This window comes from Ciconia boyciana, chromosome 12, assembly GCF_034638445.1.
Source record: "Ciconia boyciana chromosome 12, ASM3463844v1, whole genome shotgun sequence".
Lineage (NCBI taxonomy): Eukaryota > Metazoa > Chordata > Aves > Ciconiiformes > Ciconiidae > Ciconia > Ciconia boyciana.
The window spans coordinates 18,651,582-18,674,498 of record NC_132945.1 but is presented as its reverse complement, the minus strand read 5'-3'; the positions used below and the strand labels follow the sequence as shown (position 1 = coordinate 18,674,498).

Sequence of the window (22,917 nt, the reverse complement as noted above, 5' to 3'; positions counted from 1 at the left end):
TCCTCCGCAAGGTAAATTATTTAGAGGGAGGTATTCTGCGTTATTTCCAAACGCAGAGGACCGCCGGTGGGTTTTTCTCTTTCCTCCCTTCCCCGCGCACGTGAGAAGCCGTGGGCCAGCGTGGGCGCTCTGTCCCCGCGGGGCCGGGGCAGGTCCTCTCCCTCAGACGGGCGCAGCCGCCTCACCTCCCCGGCTACTTCTCTAACTCTGCCGAAAGCTTCCCGACTGACGGTTCAGTCTCCGCCGCCCGCCCTCTGCTTCCTCCAGCCTCGGTGCAACCGCCGCCCGAGGGGCAGCCCTGCCCGCCTTGCCCCGGCTCGCGCCCCCTCAGCTCTCGCCTCACAGCCCGCGGTGGCGGTCGGTGCAAGGCGACTTGAGGCGCGGCGGTCGGTAACGCGCCTGCGCAGATCTCCCGGGCATGCTCATTAACAGCGAAGGAGCCGAAAAGGGGGAAAAAAAAAAGAAAAAAAAAAAACCCACCCTGAGAGCGAGCGGCGCCGCTGACACTACACCCGCCGGAGAGGAGCGGCGGCGGCGGCAGCAGCAGCAGCAGTAGCGGCAGCGGCGGCGGGGCTACGCCGAGCCCGGCCCCGCTTCCCCTCGCGCCTTGGCTTTTCACAGCCTGACGCGCCGCCGCCGTTAGCTGCGGGTCGAGCCGCGGCAGCAGGAGCCGGCGCCGTCCCCTCAGCGGTGCGGAGGGGCCGGGGCGGGCTGCGGGGGAGCTGCGAGGCGCCGGCAGCGGCAATGTGGATTTATATTCGACCGCGCCGCAGCCGCCGGGGAGCGGGGCGCGGGCACCGCACCTAGAGGCGATGGGAGAAGCCGTCGGCGGGGCTGAGCCGGGGCGCTGCTGAAAGTTCAGCCGGTGGCCGCGCTCGGTAAGTTTGCCGGGGAGGCGGGAGCGGCGCCGTGGGCGCCCGAACTTCGCCTCTCGCGGGCGGCGGCCGTGCCGGGGTGGCGAGGGGGTGCCCGGCCCCGCCGGAGCGGGAACCACCGGGCGCTCTCAGAGGGTTTTTTGTGGATGCCGCTGGGTGTGTACGTGCGCCTACATCTGTGCTGCGAGGCGGCGGAGCCTCGCGGGCGGACGGTGCCGGCAGGCGCGTGGCTCCGAGGCGGTGCGTGCCGGTGTGCGGGCACCTGGCGCCGCGCGGGCTGGCTGTGCCGCTGCAGGAGCCCGCTGCCGCTGCGCGAGCGAGGGCAGCTCGCGCCGTCGCCCCGCAGAGATGCTGCGTACGCAGCTGTGCACCGGCTGAGGCACCAACTCTCCTCGCGCCCATAGGGGGTCTCCTTCGCCCGCGGTTGCAGCGCGGCCGGCGCGCTCGAGCGAGCGGGCGGACGGGGTGGGTTGGCGCGGCGCGGGGCTCTGCCCGCCCGGCCGGGGTGCTCTCGCCCCGGGCGGCAGCCGCTTCTCCGTCCCCGGCTGCCGCCGCTGAAGCGGGGCGGCGGCGGCGGCTGGTGTGCGCGGCTCTTTGCGGGGTGCGGCGGCGGGGAGAGGCGGGGCGCGCTGTCGGGGGCCGCCGCCCGCCCGCCCCCCGCGGGGCGCCCCGGCGCGGCGCTTGGCGCCGGCTCCGCGCTGGCGTTGCGGGAGCGCCCGGGCCGCTCACGTGAAAAGCCGCATCCCGGTGCGCGCAGGGGTGAGGTGGCTCTGTCGGGGCAGCGGCACCGCGCTCGCTCCCCGCTGGTGAATGGGGGCTGCCTTACGCCCGGCTGATTCTCAGACATAATCTGTTAAACGTATATTTAGCATACTTTCTTCCTACGGTCCGTGGGATCTGGTAATCTCTAGTTTTAGGCAAGGTGTATACATAGTCGTTATACTGCTCTGCTTCTGCTGCTTTCAACTGTTTTTTCCCTAAATACCTTAGGGCTGTAGCTCGTGACTGGCGCTTTAGGCTCGGTTGATGAATGCTTAGACTGGCTATTGATATGATTGTGGTACGCAGAGAGGTCTCTGCTTCTTGAGTATTAAATGTATGATCTTACTGTGTTAAATGTCAGCACGTCCACCCTAGCAGATACGGGCTTTACATGTTCTAATTCTCATATCAAAGGCAAGAACTACCCCTATCCCCCCTCCATTCTTTGGCTTTAAATACATGCTAGCTTTTCAGACTGTGTAATAACTGTCTTGGTGATAGTCTCTCATTGATTGCGTTCGTAATATCCAAAGGTTGTAGATACCCATCTTGATTGTGCTGATGCTTCTCTGATAATTAATGAGTCAGATACACTGTACTATGGAAATAAATACCAGCTGTCCGTGTGGTGGGGCAAGCATCTCAAACATCTACTATATCTCCAAATGTTTTTGCAGTAACAAGACCCCACCGCTCCTCGTGCCTGTATTTTAGCTGTTAATTGTGAAGCTTATCGTAGAGCAATTTCATATTTGAAGTATGGAATTCTTGGTGGTGTGGAGAACCCTTTGTGAATCACAAATAGCAAGATACACTGTAGTAGGGAAAGATCTATCCATCAGAAGGTGAGACCCAGCCCAATAGTTTTCCTTCTTTCCTGTCCATAGTTTCTTTTTAAAGCTTATTTTATGCATGACTCGTAATGCTATGGGCTAATTTCAAAATACTTCTCCTCAGATGAAATACAGGGCTGTTAATAAACTAATTGCTGTTTTCCCTGTAGATAACATATATCGATAATATAAAATCATCAGAAGTTGTTAATGTATTTTTAATGCAACTGTATGTTTTGAGGGTTTTGGCTTGTTTCAAAAACTCAAATCTTTTAACAGCTTGGGCATTTAGGAACCTTTGTGGGTGTTGCCTTTTTTTTTTTTTTTGTTATATCACAGTTTCGTTTCAAAGAATGATTAGAAATTTTCTGAATAACACGTTCCCAATAGGTTTTGTTCTATGAATGTCTGATCTTTAAAAAAACCCAAGAAAACTACATTTCAAATACTTAAGTGAAAATCTTTTCTTTTAAAGAGAGAAGTGCCTTCCATTTGCTAAATTTTAAATCTTTAAATGACACGTATAAATCAAAAAATAGAAAATTCTTATTAAAAGCAACTCTTAAGAATGTGGGAATGCAAATTACTACTCTTAACATCTCAAGTAGTCAGATGTGGAAGCAAATGAACATATTGTATTGATGGCTTATGTATAAAAAAAGCTATTGAAATGTATTCAGAGTTCTATAAAAGCAGTGTTATGTGAGAAAAGATGTAGCAAAAGAAATCTATTATTACTCATTTGATGTGGCATCGTAATTTAAAATGATAGTTTTTAAAACTGAAGAAACGACATGGTTGCTCACACGTGTGCCCGTAGTCACGTGTGTATGGACATACGCAACATTTTTGCTCTGCAGTAATGGCTTAGGAATAGGTAAGCGTGTGCTTTCTTCCTTTCATTGAGGCAGGAAATACTGAGGATTGGGCATTGATGTTAATTGGAGCAGGCAGTACGTTATTTCAATGCGATTCATGAGGTCAAAATGGTATGAATTTAATTTTTAAATTATCTTAATCTGAAAAAGGTAAGAAGAATAGTCCTGCTTAATTATCTCATTATCTGAGGGCTTTGATTATGGAAAAACACAGCCCTCTCCATTTGGTTAGGAATATTTTTTGTTCCCATTTTACAGACTGGGAGAACAGTGTGCCCGTTCTTTGCTTCAGTCACAATGACTGGCAGTATCTCACAATGACTGTAGCGGGACTAGATTTTAAAATGTTTTAGAGACCAATTATTAAATTGGTGATGGCGCTATGTCTGAAATTCAGGAGTTTCTGATTTCTTGTCTGCTATTTGCTCATCTAGATTTGTCTGTTGATTACGTTTCACAGTTTCAGCACAACTGAGTTAATGTTCAACACCGTGTAACTGTAAAAAGCCTTAAGTCAAAGAGAGTTCAATTGCACTGGCTATGTCTTGCTAATACGTAATGTTCTACCTAGGTGTTACTGTGTAGTCTGTCCTTTGACAACACATTTAGGACCAAATAAAGCTGAAAATACGCAGTTGTCTTGGTGTTGTTATCTCTCTTAAACAGTCTCAGAGGTCTTAAGAACAGGATATGTTATGACTATCCTTTATGACATAGAATATATACATATACGTTAAAGACGTGAATATAAGTAGGTTTTTCTAATGAGAACCTGTCTTTTCTAAAACTTCTTTCAGTAAAATATTGAGGATACCCAAAAACTCAACTCTACAAGAACTTACTAAATATCTAGTGGACTAATCTATACTGAGAAAACAAGTCGGTTTCTTTCCTACTGTATTTACTGTTTTAACAGAATATTTCTGAAAGCTGATTAAAAGATACTTAAGCTACTTCTTTGGGGTTTTTTAATACTGTTTCTCTACTACAAATTTGAACTTAAGTATATTGAGTATATTGTTGAAAAGAAATATTCCTTCTTTGTTTTCATGCTGTTGCACTGAACTGTTTTGTTTGAATTTCTCTATTTAAAAGAACAAAAATCATATATATCATGTGTCATAATCTCCTTGGCTGAAGCTACTGTGTGAGGCTATTGTTGTATTGTTTTCTACCTTCTAGGACAGAATTCTCATTTCTGAGTTTTAGAAAACAAGTAGCGTAAGACTGGATGGAAAAGATTCCTTCTAGTTAAATGTGTTGTCTATAAGTATATTGAAATTAAAATGACTGTATTGAATTGGGTGTAGCACTGGCTTGTTGCTTTGGAAGCCTTCACTCAGCAGTGCTTATTTTCTGTAGCCTTAATGAGCAATTACTGCACTCTTCCAGTTGAGAGCCTCTTTTAAGTAGACAGTACTGCTTGTTCCAAATTACAGATATATTTTTCTGGTCTGCCTGTGGGCTGTTGGCATTTTTGGTGTTTTGGTTTGTTTGTTTTCCTGAATGCAGGCAGATGTTTGCTAAGGGTTATGAGGAGTCCATAAACTTTTGTTTGTTTGTTTGTTTGTTTGTTTGGGTTTTGTTTAAGAAAAGGCATTTGGGGTTTAGGTATAAAGTTCTGCTTTTATACAGTGTGTGTGTAAAGTATACAGTATAAAGTAAACTTTATACAGTGTAAAGTATACAGTATACTTTTATACAGTGTAAAGTAAAGTATACAGTGTGTGTCTTACATCTCCTTCTGTCTATATGGACTTCAGTCTTAAATAACTGACAGCATTTTGACATATTTTAAAGAATTCATATTTCCATTATTGAAATGTTGGGTTTTAGATCTGAAAAGGGTTGTGAGCAAATAGCCCCTTCTGTAACTGTTTCAGGACTGTAGGTAGATTTGGAACGCTCTTTTGGATGATGTTTTCATGGAGTTGCTCTTGCATTGTTTTCTACGCTGAGGGATAATTGGTTTATGCATAATTTTGTTCATATGAACGTTCGTAGACTGCTACATGATGTTGGGGTTGCAGAGGAGCGTGTTTTGTAGCAATGCAACTTCTAAAGAAACATCTTCTAAAAGAGAGGTCTCTTGACTTAAGTGGTCATTAATGAAATACTGGCTGCATTGTGTGCCTGTAGTGTATCTGCCTCATCTACCAAACAGTTTTGTGTTGTTGAGTTATATTAACTACAGAAACTTAGTGAGAACAGAGTAATTTAGGGGTAAAGATTCTTAGATGGCATATATGAATGTGACCGCATTGACTTTGCTTTGAGTAGCGTATCAATAACTTGACCATTCCTTTTAAGGGTACTGCAATTAAATAATACCATTACCTTAGTTTTTCTTGTGATAAATCAAGGTGTTAATTATTGTAAACTGAAGTTTTTGTTTATCTAATAGAAGACCTTCAAGAAGTGGAACTTTGCGAGTTCCACTCATTTCCAGGGTAATGGGTGGTGGACTGTTGTGCTTGATAGAGAATCCAAACCTGGGAGATGGTTGACTGTCCTCCACTGTGTTTCCTCTTCCCAGTGCTCTGATCCTATGGAAACTGGTTCCAAAAGGTGGTAGCAGCCAACAGCGGAGTGGGGAGTATGATGGGGCTTTCACATGCGGGTTGGAGGCGTGAGACTTTCTTGCTCCATTTTTGTGAAGTAAGAAAGATTTGTGGAGGTTGTGTTGCTTATCTGAAACAACTCAGATACCTTTTTTTTTTTTTCTTTTAAAAGCAAGTAAGTAAACTACTTTCCTCACAACGCATGTTTTTGTTCCAGAAGACGCTTTCTTCTTCAGCTACTCTGATGTGTGATAGGATTTTTCTGATTAAGCTGTGCGGCCCATTTTGTTTCTGAGTTCATTTCTTAGACAAGACACTAGCCAACTACTGGACCAGGGAGGTGTCACTGGGAAAGAAAATAATGCAGAAGAAGCATTGCTCATTGCAGGCTTCCCGATGGTCTGGATAAAAGCCTTCTTGCTTGTTCCTATAAGCCATCCTCAGCAGGCATACCTATAACTTGTCATATACAAGTTTCTGCTTTCAAATTGTGTCTTCCACACGTGTGCCACTAACCATAGAGCCTTTCCCACCTCTGAAGACCATACTGCTTTCCTATAGACAGGTACTTCTGGTGCCCCTTTATTGTCAAATTACTTCTTGCTCCGAACTCCTGCTGTGTTTTTCTGACTTTGTTCTCTGCCCCATTCCTCTTACTCCCACTTTTGCACAGCTCTCAGCCCTTTCTGTTCACAACGTTTGAGAACCATGCTTACAGGTCTTGTTCTTTCGTAACCAGCTGATGTGCTTTATAAACCATAAGAACTAAATATCCCTCCCCTCTATACATGCAGGTTATAGATGCACCTATGAGCTGACTTTAATTTCTTTTCATTTTCCTCAGTTTCTTCCCCAGCTCTTTCCTCAGAGCTTCCAATTCATCCAAAATTTTGTCTGCTTTTCTGCAGAGCTCTCTATCATCATGTCGAGCCCTTCTGTTTCGTGAAGTCCAGCGAACTGAAATCTACACAGGTCTGCTTTCAGCTGCTTTTCACAACTTTGATCTTACCCATCACCAGCCTCCCCTTATAGTCTCTCCCAGAGGTAAGACTTTCTCCACCATCTTTTTCCTCCATGTTTTTATCCAGATCCGAATATGGGAAGGAAATACCACCCTTATTGCATTTTTTACTGGGGAAGTGCCATGTACCAGGTTCTCTAACATTAGGTCAGTGTTGAATTGAGAACTCTATGGTTTTGTGAGCTTTAGTCTTTATTTCCCTTTCCCTCTTCTTTTTACTAGTACTTTGGCACTACAAGCAAATTCTATCCCACCTTTATGAAATGCAAATCATTCTCTTTGACGTAGAGCCCACGCTGTGCCCTCAACTAGTAAAATAGCATTTAAATGCATATCTTAATATATTTTTGTTGTTTAAATTTGTATTATTAACTGCTTTTAAGTGACAAAGATCTGGTTGTAGGCGTAGTGACTATTATTGTTTCTACTTCTCCTTGTAACATAGGTAGGCAGTTAGTTACAAAAGAAAAGCGCTATAGTCAGAGTTTGCACCTGTGTCTGTCTTAGCCTGGGACAAGATGGATTTTACAGCATGTAGGCTAGCTACTTTTATCAGCAAAGACGTCCTGGTTTTTTGTACAAAATAGGATTTTGGTCATTTAAGTTTTTAGGTTAATACATGGGAACTGTCTTGGATACAGCATATCTGCAAAACTTACTCTGTGTATTGTTGTAAAAGATGCCTCATGCATTTGTCCAGATGCTTTGGTGTCTGCAAATGGTGGTGTACCTTATCTACGCAATGCATTTTCACGTATGTGTGCTAGAACGTGAGAGCTAACCTCTGTTACAGTGTAGTTATAGCATTATAATGGTCGGAGGTTTAGAAACCCATTACCTGTACTGTGGATTTCTATAAACTCCATACATTTCAATAAATCAGAGTCACCATGGAGTAAATGTTTTTGAAGAGTACAAGAGTAAATCTTAGTAGTAAGCAACTATTTTGGTTATTGAAAAATCAGAAGATGCAGCATGTGAAGATGAGTGTGGGAATTTTACCTTTACCACTGCCTGTTGTTTGAACCTTGCAGTGCTGTTTTGAGAATTAACGTTTTGGTGGTGCTTATTAAATAAAGCATTAATTGAGAGGAAATGGGCCAATTGCTCATAGGTGTAAATAGGTGTATTTCCACCGATGTGGTGTATGCCACTATATGCCATATTTCCACCTACATGGAAATATGCCACTGACTTCATCACTGAAGTCATACCAAGTGGTTCAGCAGAGGATTTGATCCTGATTTGCTTGCCTAATTAACTGTTTGAGCATGGAATGAGAGGGAAGGGATAAGATGTCTTTCATCTGAACGTTTGTAAATGTAGATGGATAGCCATCATTTCTATGACATCCTGTGCAATTTTATTGTGTAACTAAAGCAGGTTCTTACCTCTGCGGACATACTAGAGGGAAGAGTTAACGTGAACATATTCAACTGTAATTTAATTGTGCAACCTTTTAGTGTTTCATTAACACACTTTAGTTAAGATTACGTTGTCTTTAGAAATGTTAGGTTAAACTGGCTGCTTAGATTAAGAGACTTTTAAGTCTATAAAGCACAATAATTTCACTTATGGTCAGCAGCTTTAGCAATCACCATAAAATACACCAATTGTTTTAATTTCAACAGACTAAGTTGTCAGTTGATAAGTAGTCAATAGTAAGAAGAAATTGCATTTTAATGTTGCTCATATTCTGTTCGTAATATTTTTGTAGTTGATTATGAGTTACAAAATTGAATTTTGGAATCACAAAGCATATATGAGCTGTATTGAACTGCTCTGAGCAATTCATACTAAGCTTTCTAGAGTAGCAGCTACAGACCATGAGAAATTGTTTTATATGTTGATGTTACCATTCCCAAATGCAAACCTGTAACGTACATGAGAGATTACCATAAATTACTGTACTGCGATTTTGAGACTTCGTTTAGTTAATATATCAACAAGGTCAGTGCTATTAGCAATTGAGTTATGTTGGGTTTTTTGCTTGGCAATTTGATTTTTTTTTTTTTTTTTATGGTAAGCATGGAAGCTTCAGGGTTTTTTTGTTTTATGAGTTTTTTAATAAAAATAAGTGGTAGAAATGAAGTAAGACTTGTCTTATGCACTTAACTCCAGATAAGAGAGATAACTGTTTAGTCCATAGCCCCGTTTTTTCTTTTTTGTTTCTCTGGTTTTGTTTTGTATGCTTTGTTAGTCATGTTTTCTCTGTAGAACACAAATATGGTCCATCTTTAAAGACATTATGGAGAGAGACAGGTGGAGTTGATGTCCTATGTCTAATGCTATCTCTTTATATTAGAATTGGGAATAGAACCAAAACCAAGAATGACTTGAAGTTTATTTCATGAGCAAATTAAGAAGAAATTGGGACTGAGAAACACTACATTGGGTGATATAAAATGAAAAATTCTAAAGCATTTTTAAAAATCTCTCTTAGCCAGTTTCTAAAGAAGAAACATTGTTTTGACGTGAACAAAGAATGAAACAAATTGCCAAATTCCGTCAAAATTTACACTTTTTTTTAATCAGTGCCAAGCAGCATTATTTAGTGATGAAACTATACAGCTAAAAGATTACCCAGCTCAGACTCCCAGCCCCATTTTGCGATAGCACACAATACAGCTTTAAAATTAATCTTCTAGGTATTAATATGTGTTTTATTCTTAGTACAAAATGTATTTACTGCTTATACGCGTATGTGCACGAGCTGTTACCACATCTAATGTGTGGTAACCCATGTGCGGTAATCTAATGGAACTCTAGCAAGTATAGCTTGTAAATCAGCATCACAACAATTATCTTCAAGTAAATGTTTCTGAGCTTCTCAGGACCTAACTGAAGCCAATCACAGAAGATTTAGGAAGTGGATATATTATAATCCTAAAAATATTTTCAAATTACTTAGTTATTGCTATGAAATTGTTGATCTTTATAGTAAAAAAAAAAAAAAAAAAAAAAAAAGGAAAAGCCAGTGCTTCTGTATGTGATACTATTTATTTTTGCTGTGCAACTGAATCATTGAGAGTGAGTTTTGTTTCTTTTTTTTTTTTTTTAAGTCTACTTTTTTATTTTGAAATATTGCCCTTGAAACAATGAACAAGTGAAAACAGTTTGTTTTCATGAGACCAAACAGACTTTAATATAGTTTTGCTTTCTCTCTAAAGGCCCGGTCCTGATCCCACTGATTTGAGTTACAGGATTTTCTGCCTTTGAAATTGGTGAACATATAGTATGAACATATATATGAACATATAGTATTGGTGAACATATAGTAGTCACTGTTCTATTTAGCTTCTTTACTGTTTTAAAGTGGTACATGCATGAAGTACTGTAATACTTTTGCAGCTGTTATGCGGGTTAAGAAAAGGAGATGCAGTGTTTGCTTTGCCACCTTTGCTTTGCTCGCCTTTAAGGTTCAATTATAATCCCAGTGTACAAACTTTAAATTTTCCAAGACTTTTGAGTTCTCTCCTAAGGAGGTTCTCTTCTTATGACAACTTGTGTGTATAAAACCCGTGCAGAAGTTACCAATAAATATTGCAATGTAAAAATCATAAGGCGAATTTAATCCATTGTTGTTGATTTCAGTGTTTGGCTACAGTCTTCTCAAATAAATAAAAAAATTGTTGTCTGACAAATTAGAATATTTACTGTGCTTGGGGAAATCATGTTGAAGCTAAGACTTGTGAGGGCTTTGGTTCAGAAATAAAATACCATGTTTAGAAATTATTTTTTTTTAGATGTAAGGTTATATGGAATCCTAGGTGGGACACATATTAAAGTGATGCTGTTGTTCCCTTATGGAGGTTGATTTAGTGTTAAGGTATATTGATGCGGAAAAGTTACAGCAGGTTACCTAGTCTGTCAAGCACTACGTTCACGTGAATATGATGCTAGTTTGTAATTGATATGACTAAATGGACATCCCTCTAGAGAACAAAAAGCTCTGAATTTAGCTTCAGTCTAGGTAGTGTGCAAATCTGTGAATCTGTGGTGACAGGCTGATCAACCAGCTACCAGCATATCAACCTTTCTGCTGATTCTGCCAGACCAGTACTATGTTGTTGAGTGCTTTTACATCCTCACAGTTTTTCAGTGATGCTCACCAAGAGCTCCATCTTCATTTTGCTAGGTAGATGTTTATTCTGAAAGGTTGAGCATCTTGCTGAAGCACTGATAAGTGGCATATTCAAAGTTTATTAAAATCAGTTAGAGGTAGACTTGCCCCCTCAACTTACCAACTTACTAGCTTACTTTTTATTGTTTCTTGGCCAAGGGTACAGCCTAGTAATATTTGTCCGAGCTTTTACATATGCATGTAATTATTCCCTAGTACAGTTGTAGCGTGTTTTAGTAAGTATGATGGAATTGTCAATGGTGTCGGCCTTCTTCAAAACGAATATCCAACGTGTTGCATCTTACTGTTGTTCTGCTTTCCGTGAGTCAAATAATTAGCTAAGAAAGAGACATAAATGTGCAAAGTGTAAGTTGGTCTCCATGAATGAAATAAGAGGTAAATGATGTTAAATGGTACTTCTGCTGGAAGGAAAGTAAGATTTTGATGCTGCTTAAGTAAGAAGGAGATACTGGTTGTATTCTTATCCTGGTACTTTGGATAGGTCTATTCTTGAGAATCTCCTATTGCATTTTGTGGTGAGGAGAGTATGCTTAAATTAACAGATTTCAATCCTCATTCATCTTTGCCTATGATTAAAACTACATAAATATTAATTCCTTAAAAAAAAAAAAATCTTTACTGGTAGGCTTAAAGATCAGTTCATGTGGATGAAGCTGATGTCTGTCATTGCCGTCTAACTTTAGAAAACCTGTATCTTGTTGATGTTTAAGTGGTTTCTGTTTGTTTAAAGGTATTTGCTTGAAAGCCCTCATCCATCTTAAAATTTGGTGTAATATAATGTGGAAATCTTTGTGTATAAATTATAGCTGCAGTTAGCATTATGTAAGACAGTAACGTCACTAGTATTTATACTTGACAGGAGATGTAATTTAGATGCTTCTCTGCTTTTTTGAATAGCTTGTAGGTGTTACCTGTTCAGTTAATTCACTATATTAAATGCCATTGGTTTTACCTTAATGTACCTTTAATAAATGTAAAAACCTGTTTGAGCAACAAAAAAATCACCAGAAATGTAACTTTAGTGGAAATTGAAATATTAGTATCAGTGATACAGGGTTAATTGAATGTCAGGAAAAAATACCATCTAGTGGATGAAAATGCTAAATCCTTTATTTGTAACTTCTACATTGAGAGTAATTTCAAGGTGTTTTAAAAGCTGAAATGAGTCCTAAAATGTTGGGGAAAATGCATCCTAAAAATGCAGTTTGTAACTTAACTGTTGGTGTTACATTTGAACAGAAAATCTAAAGCACTTTCTTGAATAATAGTGAAATGAGGCGTAGAAATTAATCTCCATAAAAAGTCCCTAAGGCAAAAGAAGACAGATGACTTTGTGAAGAGCATTCTGGTGTGCAAGGAGACGAGACGTTTCTCATCTTCCTGTCGCTGAGTAGTCTTTATTTACTTACATGGAGTGAGTTTTGATACTCCCTTTCCTTATTTTCTTGAGCCAAGGATGTTTGAATATGCCTGCCCTTTTCCCCAGAATGGCCACATTAGTTGAGTGCTGTTGTTTCCAGTCTAGCTGGATTCTGATTGTGTGTTAGTATGTAACTGGTAGTTTCTCCGTTGAAGCTCCAGTTACACTGAAAGAGAGGAAACTATTTTCCTTCCATGCTGCCAGAAACAGTTCACTTATTGATAGCACTAAAGCTTTGTTGGTTCTGCGGCTTGATCTTGAAGCTTCTATATTGAACTGAACTTGTTTCCCTTTTCTCTTGAACAGAAGGAAAGTCAGAAGTGAATGTGATGGTTAGATTCATCAGCTGGGAATGAGGATGGGATTTATTTTGGAGAACTCAGAGGTAGAAGACTTACGTATTCTCTGTTCCCAATATGGAACTTATTTACACGTTGGATTTGTTGAGTTTGATCAATTTGGGATTGAATGGAGCAGCTTCTGGAGTCCCATTATGTATTAGCCATGTAACCCTTTGTGCTTCCAGACTTATAAGTGTCTCTAGAAATGCCAGATGTACGGAAATCGAGTGACACTGGTAGTTGTCTTGTATATATATGCACATGCTGTTACACTAAACTTAGACCATATGCTCAAATTAATAAAAATAATCAAGGTCCAAGAAATTAAATAAAAAGTGATTTTATATCCTAATTCTCAGAAGGTGAATACTAGAACATAGAAGTCTATGTTGCTGATTTAAAAATTTGTCTTAAGTTTTCAGCGTCCAGAACTTTCACAGGCATATGATTGTTTTGTGTTTTATCATTACTTATGACTACCGTGCCATAAATCATCAAGCCAATACAAATAGGGCCCTTGAAGTGTTAGTCATTCCAGTCCGGTTCTTAATGAGTAACCATTGACATTTTAGTAAGCATCATCATGTTGGATGCTAAATGTACTGTCTCTATTGTTATCAGATGGAGACAAGTTAAGTTCTCATGTTTAAAGGAAATTACTCAAGGTCAAATACAGGAATGATGCAAGAGGAATGTGTATTGCCCGCTCCTCCTCCACATGTGCTTTTGCTTGTAGATAAGTAAAAGACATTAAATCTTTCTAGCACGGACCTATTCTTAAAACAAACAAACAAACAAAAGCTGTGAACAAGTGTTTGCAAGCTTTTATTTCATCATAACAACTGCTGTCAATGTGCAAGGTATTTACAGGATGAGCTAATATCTGAGGATAATGACCAAGGATACAGCTGTGTCAGTCAGCCAGAGATGTCTAGCACCTTTATTAGAGCTTAAAAATTTTGAATCATTTCTGCATAACTAATGTGGCATCAATATGTTACAGTGACAAAGTGATAGTGTTATGAAGTATAAACAATTCTAGTACGATATGATGGTGGACTTCACACCAGAACATGAGAAGCAGCAGTAAATCAAAACCATGACTCTTCATTTTTTAGTAATGTTTTGACCTTATTGATTGGAAATGCAGTGTAAATAAGAGTCACACATTTTACGTTAGCAGATCTTTTTCTTTGCTCATCATCTTGCTGATCAATGGCCCGATTTAGAAATAATAAAATATGTCTCTGACATCTGTTTGAAATAGATTGCTTAAATAGTGTGTGTTCAGCTTTCTTGTTTTGCTTTGCCTTTTTAACAGTGGGGATTACCGCACACCTAAAGGATAAGTGTAGAGCTGTAGATTAAATCACAAATGCAATGTAAATGCATCAAAACATTCTGCAAGCATAAGCACCATATCAGTTAAAAATATTGCATTAAAAGAATATTAAGGATCTGGCTTGTACTCTTAAATAAAGCTATTGAAAACCCAGTCTTTTGTGCAGAAGGGCATGGTTATGGTACCAGGGTACCCTTACTAGTTGTCTGTCTTTCCAAATAAAACTGAATATTAAATTATCTTGATTTTTTTTTTTTAATTGTATTCTATGTCTGTACTGTTCTACACATGAAAATGAAGACAATACCTTTCTGGAGGAGTTTAAAATCAAGGCTGAATGCTTAGGACACATTATCTACCTCTAAAAATTAACTAAAACTGGCTACATCCTCAAAAGGAAAAAGCTCAACCAAGTAACACTCCTCTATTGCATGTTATAATACAGTATGAAAAATCTACTGTGGCCCTTTCTCCTAAGAGTTTGTAAGCTAGTTTAAAAAAACAGGGGAAATAACAGATGGGATTGAAGGAGTTAAAATCATGGAATGCAATCAAAGAGAAAACACTCTTAGAAGAGTGTTACTGTTTGGTGTCTGTCCGCAGAGACCCCTACGTATTTCTTTCAATGTGATAGCATGATACCAGAGAAAAGCTGAGGGTTCAAGACTTCAGGTTGTGCATCATTTAGGGAAGATCTGGGGAGAAAGCTAAGGTGAGAAATAAATTGGAAGGGAAGGAAACCAGCTGCATTTGTAGGCACATGCAAAACTTAATATGTTCAAAGTGATTTGAAAATGGTGCAGAAGGAAGAGGAGAGGTGAGGTGGAGCTCAGGAGAATGTAGCTGCGTGACTGGAGCAGTAGAAAAGGCAGAGGGGGGTTTTGCTGTGGTGTTCCAGATAGGCTGCAGCAGGCAGATAACATGCTGCCTGTTTCCTGATGTTACTTGATAGAAAAGTGTTTTTGGCAGATCTGAACAATTCCAAATTTGCCTTGACTGATGTAATCAAACACTGAACTTCTTGTTTAAATATTTGTAGTGACATGTACATGCTCTTCCACTAGCCCTGAGCCTGCATTAGATTACAGTGTGGTTCTCTATAATTAACTTTTTGTATATTTTCTGTTTATGTGAAATCTCAGGGGACGTTTCATGGCAACAGGGTCAGCAAAAACCTAAACTTGACAGCTTTTCTGGAACTAACATTGAATTGTGATATCCATTGATAAATCAACTGTGAATCGTTCTAGCTTGAAGTTGTGCTTGTCTTCATTCTCTTCTTTAGATGGTTTCACTTTGTCTTGGATTTTCCACTTTATCCCACAACTTTTTTGTTCAGAGAAATGCTAGGAAACTTGAGGACAAAAGGGAGAGTAGAGCGTTTTGGTTTTTTCTTCTTTTGTTCACTGGAACATCATTAGTGTATGTGTACATATGCGTGCGTAAGTATTTTGTAAAAAAACTCCTAATAACTTCAGGTCTGGGAGGTAGTTCAGAAAGTATTTCCAGTTTTCCACCAGAAAGGAAAGCAATCTCCTTGGGCTGAAAAGAAAGGGCACTGATGGCTCACCTGTGTGCTCTGTGGTTCAGGTTGTCTTCTGTAGAACAAGGCTTAAGATTTCCTGAGTCTGTCTGTTGTGTCCTGTTAGAGTGAAAACTATAAATGTATGTTGGACACCTTATCCATCCTAACCTTGACCACTGAGATTGCTGTGGTTTCTGAGTGGAAACCATGTTTTGGTGTGTGCGGGGCTTTTGTTTGTTTTAAATGAACTGTGACCTGCTCCACAGATTTCATGTGAAGAGCGTGAGAGAGCTGAAGGACAGCAACTCTGTTACCAACTTTCTGCATTATTATTTGGAACATGAGTTCATGACTAAATGATGGTAGTACTCAGAAAAAATGTATTAATGGGAAACTCATGAGTGACGAAGTTTGAAATAAATTAGAAGTGGAAATGAGAGATTTTTCAAATAGAGCCACACTCCAGTAAATCTGTTTATCTACTATAAACTGCTACCCAGAAACAACTTAAATGCTTATTTCCTACACTGAGGATGAGTGAGATCAATTCAAGGCTATCATGCCCTGAATTTGCAGACAGCTCGTTGTAATTAAGAAATAAACATCAAAGTTTTCTCTCGATTTTTCTCTGATGCCTTGCCTGGGGGTCAGAAATGTGTTCTTGATGCCTGCTGTCTACAGGCACTAGAAGACTTCAATAGCATCGTGCCTATTAACACAAGTTGTTTGTTTGCATTTGTGCAAAATTCCCCTCCAAAGCTGATTTGGTGTTCCAGCACAAAAGGGCTGTTGGATTACAAGACTGTTAATAGATGAGAAGACGACTGTATGTACCATGAAGATGATTATGACCACAGGAAACTTGTATCAAAATTGCTTTAGGACATAATTGTATAGTATGGAAACTTTTAAAAGGTTATTTGCTTAAACTGTTAACAAAACTTGTCTTCTGTTATGGTTTCAGCTCCTAGCGACAAAAACTTAAGTACGGTATCTGCTTTGTCTGCAGAATAAAACAGGAGCTCTTCTCCTAATCGTTATCTTGGGAGCTGAACATCCTGTTACATTTGAGTAAAAATGCGTGCTTCATTACAGATGGGAAAACAGAACTGTCTCTACCATAGTGATTCACATAGAGCTCTGTGTTAAACAGTACTTATATGACCATTTAAAGGAATTACTATTTTAGCCCTTTTAAATGTTTTGATGCTTTTCCTTACACTGGATGAGATTTGAATATTAAAAAAGAAGGGCAGAAAAGGACACTGTTTCGGAAAGATCATGTTTCTGGGGAAGCATACAGCTAAAATTGGACAGTAGATGAGCTGTATAGGCCTAAGGGACGATGATAACAGAATTAGTAGAAATAAAGATTTGTTGTTTCCTGCTTGGTGAAATAACTCATCTGTTTTGGGAAATATGGAGATGATACTCCCTGAAGTGCAATTTATTGTGTCCAATTTCTGAGCATTCCCAGATTGTATCCAAATTCACTTTTGCCCTTCTGGTAAACATAGTTAATGGGGGAAATAAACCAGCACTGTATTATCTGCCTCTGCTACTTGGACTTAGAAGTCTGTGAGAGGTATTCCACTCGCCTCTGAAGGCGCACTGCCCTCTCCAGCGTGCAGGACTGTTCTTCCCTCTTGGGTGCCTGTTTCTCCTCTCCTCTCCGGTTCTTCCCTCCCCTCACATGCCCCCCAGTGCTATTTGGGAAGATCCCTTAAGTCCTCTTAAGAGGATAGCTAGCATTGGCAGAGTAAAATACGTCTAAATAAAGAGTCATCGGGCAGATTTCTCTAGCAGAACAGGAACAGATTCTGAGGTAAAACATCATCAAGTGCCTGTTGCACATTCGTATATCAGCAACTGTGCACTGCTTAGGTTTTTATCCTTCTAGGTTTTTAAAGCAGTAAAGCTTACTTAAAGCTATACTTAGTCCATTAGTTTCCTATTACATGGAATCTTTGTTTATAAACAAAGCAAAAGAAACATAAATGCTCTGTAGAAGTTTTAAGCTCTTGGGGCAAGTTGTCAACCTTTCCAAGGAGATGGCGGGTGGAGGAGGAATTATTTTTAGAACCAGAGATCTGCATAGCTAAGTAGACATCCAGTTCTGCATTTTTTTAGTTATGAATAAAAGACTAAAGATATCCTTTTTAATTGTTTCTCCTGACATTTCCTGAACAGCTTTAAACTATTAGATGAAGTTCTTTGCTACAGGCGAACAGTTTCAGTTTTACATGAGTAAGGGGATGATATCAGGGCCAGATGTAGGATTTTCCATACCAGGTCAAAAAAATAGGTGATCTAGTTCAGTGTAGTGCTTCTGGCCCGCAGTTATCTAACAGCGGTGACAGAAACTCATAAACAAGAAATGTTGTTTTGACTTAAGATACTTTTCAGTTGACGGTAGAGATGGTGGCAGACCCAGGAGAGCTCAGTTTAATATACAAGTCCTGTTGTTAATATATCTCTGATCTGAACAAATGTATATCTGTAGAGTACAAATACATATATTTGGAGGCTGTACCTCTAAATAAATGAGCATTTATTTAAATGATAAATCTAAGAGTGGATATCACTGGCTAAAGAATATAATTCTCCTGGAGATGTGGGCTTTTTAATGAAGGGTAATCAAGATGACAATTGTAAATTTGAATTCTGGATACTGTAGACCTGCCTGGAATTTTATCTCACTGAAAAATTAATTAAAATCAGTTCATTCCTCCTTTGCAGTCCTATAGACAAAAGAATTTCGAAGTATGTCAGATAAAAATTGTTTCCATCGTAAAAGGTTCTAAGCTGCTTGTAGAGTGTATGAAAGGAACTTAGCAATGAGTGGGTCTGAATTAAAAAAAAAAAAAAAAAAAAGAAGACTCAGAGTTTGGTTGCTGCACAACAATTTCACCTTTTCTTCAAGTTGCCTAATGAAACTGAAGCCATAATTTGTAATGATAAGGTGACTGACTGGGATTTAAAGCCCCTTTTCTGAACAAGTTTTGAAGGTAAGTCTTATCTCCATAGTTCTTGAGGCAGTGGAGTTTCAGCCTTTTATTCTTACATATAAGAATGTTGATACATATTTTTCAGGTTTGGATAAGAGGAAAAAATAAGTATTTGTAGCCTTCAGCCACAGAGTAGTAACTCGTCTGGGAGGTATACTAAGCAAATAGCCATTAATTTCTGCAGGCCTTAGTACTACATTTGTTTATTATGCAATGTGCAACATATTGCAACTCACAGTTCTCATATCTGTGAAAAAGGCATTGAATTAACTGTCTTTCAAAAAGCAGAAGTTCTCTTGCATATTCTGTTTTGAGGGCCACTGACACAACTCCCATTATTTTGCTTCAGCACCCAATATTTTGCATGCTATGCAGAAAATACTTTCTGTGCCAAAACTTAAGCTTATGTTACTGAATATCTGCTTCTTCAGCAGAGGAAGTATCCAGCAGGAAGTGCTGGTTGCATACCTGTGCCATCATCAACAGAATTTGCTGCTGTTTTCCAACATATTATTTTGACTGTTTATGAAATTATTCATGTAGTTAATTTTAAAAGGATGAATTGTTAATTCCTTTGTTTTATGCATTGCTGGGATTTGCATTTCTGAGATTTACCCAGCTACCTCTGCCTACCATTTGCAAGAAATACTCCATTATATGTGATTTGTCTCTTCTGGCAGTACTGTTAGTATTTGCAAATCTTGTAAATGGGGTTCCTTTTTCATTGCTCCTTATTAGAGAGCTGTGTTGCTTTATTAACAGTAATATTTTGAGTATCGGTCTGTGGCAACTTTTCTTTGATAAGCTCAATGTTCTTTATAAATGCTAATGAGTTGTTGGAGTGCTCAGAATTTGAATTGGATGCCAGTCATATTGTTATGTGCAAGTTGCTTATGAAAGGGCTAAGGCACCAAGAGGTTAATGGGAATTAGACACCTATGGGCCTTAAAAATAAACAGGTTTTAAATGCCTTGTTTAAAAATTTCAGAGTCTAGGAAAGGCTTCAACTATAACTCATATCTTTTTAGTCACGGGCTAACTTTCCTATTAACAGAAAGATTTCCCAGTGGAAGACCAGGGAGGTCTGTAAAACTTCTTTCTTGTTCTTTCTCATATGTAAAGAATTTTGTATTTCAGTATTCAAACAGCATATCCATAGGCACTGAATATACTGCTATTAAGTAGTGAAAATTAGTGAACAACAAGTGCAACTGTGTGTACTTTGATATACTTAACATGAGTAATATACTGGCATTGGTACTGAATCGAGCACAGTTATTCCTGTGAAATGATTGATATGTTGCTTTTATAACAACTAACAGCTGAAGTGATTTCTCACCATCATTTGGAAATGGATAGAGACTTTATTTTCTGTTGTCATAATATTCCACTTTAAAATAAATGTACCACCCAACAATGATAAATGTAATTTGTTCTCTCTTTTTGAATCATCTTGGCATTATTTTTATGTATTGCTTGTGCTCTAAGCTCCATCACAAAAATGAACTTTTACTTGCTTTATACTTTGCCTTTTAATTTGGGCAAACTTTTGTGTTGAGTGTTGAACAGTACAGTTTTCTGGTTACTAGGTATAGTGTGTAAGAATAATGCCAAATGATATTGGGTGCCTGATTTCTAACAGTGTATTTTGTGTTTTATTAATTTATAGTATCACTAAGAACCATTAGCTGTAAATCAGTAAACATTAAAAAAAAAATTCTAGAGACTTTGGTTTTGGGCTCTGTAAGTCTCCGAAATGTTACCCAAGGTATTTGCCAGGTATCCTTCTAAATTGAGGTATAGGCAAACTAGCACAAAAGTACTTAGGACTAACACAGCTCATCAGAAGCCTGACATAAATGTCTTCATTCAATCTACAGTGACAGTTTTTTAGTGACACCTTTGCTAACTCTTTCTGCAGGCTCCAGAGAGGCTAGTATAATTGTTGCTTTGAAAGTCAGCTCTTGGACTTTTTGAGCTTGTGAGCAGAGAGCAACTTCATATTTAGGAAAAAAAGTCAAGGTTGTCAAGGCTAGGAGGCAGAGAACAACAGGGCTGCAGTTGTCCTGGCTAGCCTGGCAGGACAGAAGACAAATTACCATGGACAAGGTATGTCATAAGAGAGTGCATACTAAATAATTCTTCTCCATACCAAATAATTGAGGATTTAGGAATTATGATTTTCCCACAAGGTATATCTGTTTCCTATGACTTTCTTTTCCCCTACTGTCTTTGTTGTATACATTATAGCAATTAGGTAGTAGATGTTTGGGTGACATGGAAGGAAAGGGTTTTTACTTTTCCTGCTTCCTCACCCAAACCTCATTTTTCTGATTCTTTCTGTAGAGATAATCTAGTACATAGTCCATTCTGAGCCTATGTTTACAACTCTAAAGGCTTAAATTTTAGCAAAACAGTGTTCTTCATGTGGGCTTTCATTCCTGTTTCCTGGTTTTAGTGGAAAAAGAATGTAACATAACAGACTTTTAAGCTGAAAAGAAAATAAAGTTTTATGTACATCTTAAATGTAAGTATTACTTTTTCCTAAGTGGAGAAAGGATTCGTTTACAGGAGGCTAAAAGTGGTTTAAAAGAGGAGAGGGAAGGTACTTATTAAAATTTTGTTACCACTTGCATGTTAGAACTGAAATGTATGAACACAAATGCAAAGCGGTTGTCATCTTCTATGCTGAAATTCCTAATTTTGTTAAAATATTACTAAAGAAGTAAATATTTGGTTCTGTTTTCTGGCAGATTTTGAGGGGAGACACTGGCTGACTTCTAATTAGTAAAAGCCTTCCTACAGAACTGTAAAAGGTATTCTCAGTCTTTGTCACTTGCATAATGTAAAATAAAAGCTGATAATGGCCCACGTTCTCATTAGCCTTCTGTTTGTTTGCTTATAAGCATCTCTCAGCTCATATTCCTTTCCATTTTGTGTGAGCAATAATATCCTTTTTCTACAAGGGGATTACTAGTACTTTTTTCACACTTGATGTTTGTTTCCTTTTTTGTTTCATAAATTCAGTGAAAGGCAAGATTAACTTTGTAGTACGCCTCCCTTTTTCTCCCAACTTTTTTTTTTTTTTCATGTACACTGTAAAAATTAAGAGGAGTTTTATGCAGCGTTTCATGGATGGAAGTATTAGGATTCATACAGTGATTCCTGTTTTGTTTGTGCATTTATGTTAGATGTATGTCTGCTAAGATTTTTAGCTGTAGTAGACCTCAGTGACAATTATAGTTTGAATTTTAGTCTTGGTGTCAGGGAAAATATTTGGGTACTTCGGTCTGATGAAAAGCAAATTCTCCAAAATATGTCCTTCTTAGATATTGCAAGCAGCTGCTTTTGTTCTATCCCTATTTTCAGGAGTTTTTGCTTTCATGGCACTGGATTACCCATATGGAAAGAGTTCTTATGCATGAATAAATACACATGCATGCTCATTCACAAACATACCTGCTCATTCACACTACTCACAAGTAGTGTGCAGGTATGGACGGGTCAGGTTGGAGGGGGCTCTGAGCAACATGATCAATTTGAAGATGTCCCTGCTCCTTGCAGGGGCGTTGGACTAGATGACCGTTAAAAGGTCCCTTCCAACCCAAACCATTCTATGATTCTATGATTTTTTTTAAATGGCTATCTGCATTTAACTATTTTATGTCAAAGCTGATGAAAAAACATGGTGGAACAATTTTTAAAAAAAAAAAAAAAACAAACCCCACAAACCCTATTCCTTAACTATCATAATCCCACAGTATGAATAAAATATCCATAAATGACTAAATTAAATCCCAGTGCTGTTTCTTACCGTTTGTGTAGAACTCTTGAGAAGGACTGGAAATCTGGCAGTAGCATTGTGACCGTTCCTTAGGTACACTTTCAGCTCTGTCTCAGAGCTCTGGTTAAGTGAAACTCCTTAATATGCAAATTCAGTCTTGAATGGCTGAGTTATGTTGTATTTAATTTTATCTTTAAAATTGAGCTTATTGAAAAGTTGTAAATATGGTGCCGTATAAGACACTAATACTCTAGCAGTTTTAGAAAGAGATTTAGAATTGTTTGCTTTTTGAGAGGAAAATATTGTGACAGCTGTGTTTAAACATGTTTTATGTGCTTAAAACTTTTTAAGGCAGAGTTAGAGGAAAAAAATACAAGAGATGCCCTAAAACAGCAGTTGGAAATTAGTTCAGAGGAAGCTGAG

General features: G+C 39.0%; 1 protein-coding gene across 1 annotated transcript in view; it reads left to right on the top strand.

Moving 5' to 3' along the window:
• Window positions 1-534: 534 nt before the first annotated feature.
• TENM1 (teneurin transmembrane protein 1) overlaps window positions 535-22,917 on the top strand; it is a 347,960-nt gene continuing 325,577 nt past the window's right edge. The window contains exons 1-2 of the mRNA XM_072877199.1: window positions 535-878; window positions 6,818-6,953. The gene's annotated coding sequence lies outside the window, so the exon portion shown is untranslated. The remainder of the gene's footprint in view (window positions 879-6,817; window positions 6,954-22,917) is intronic.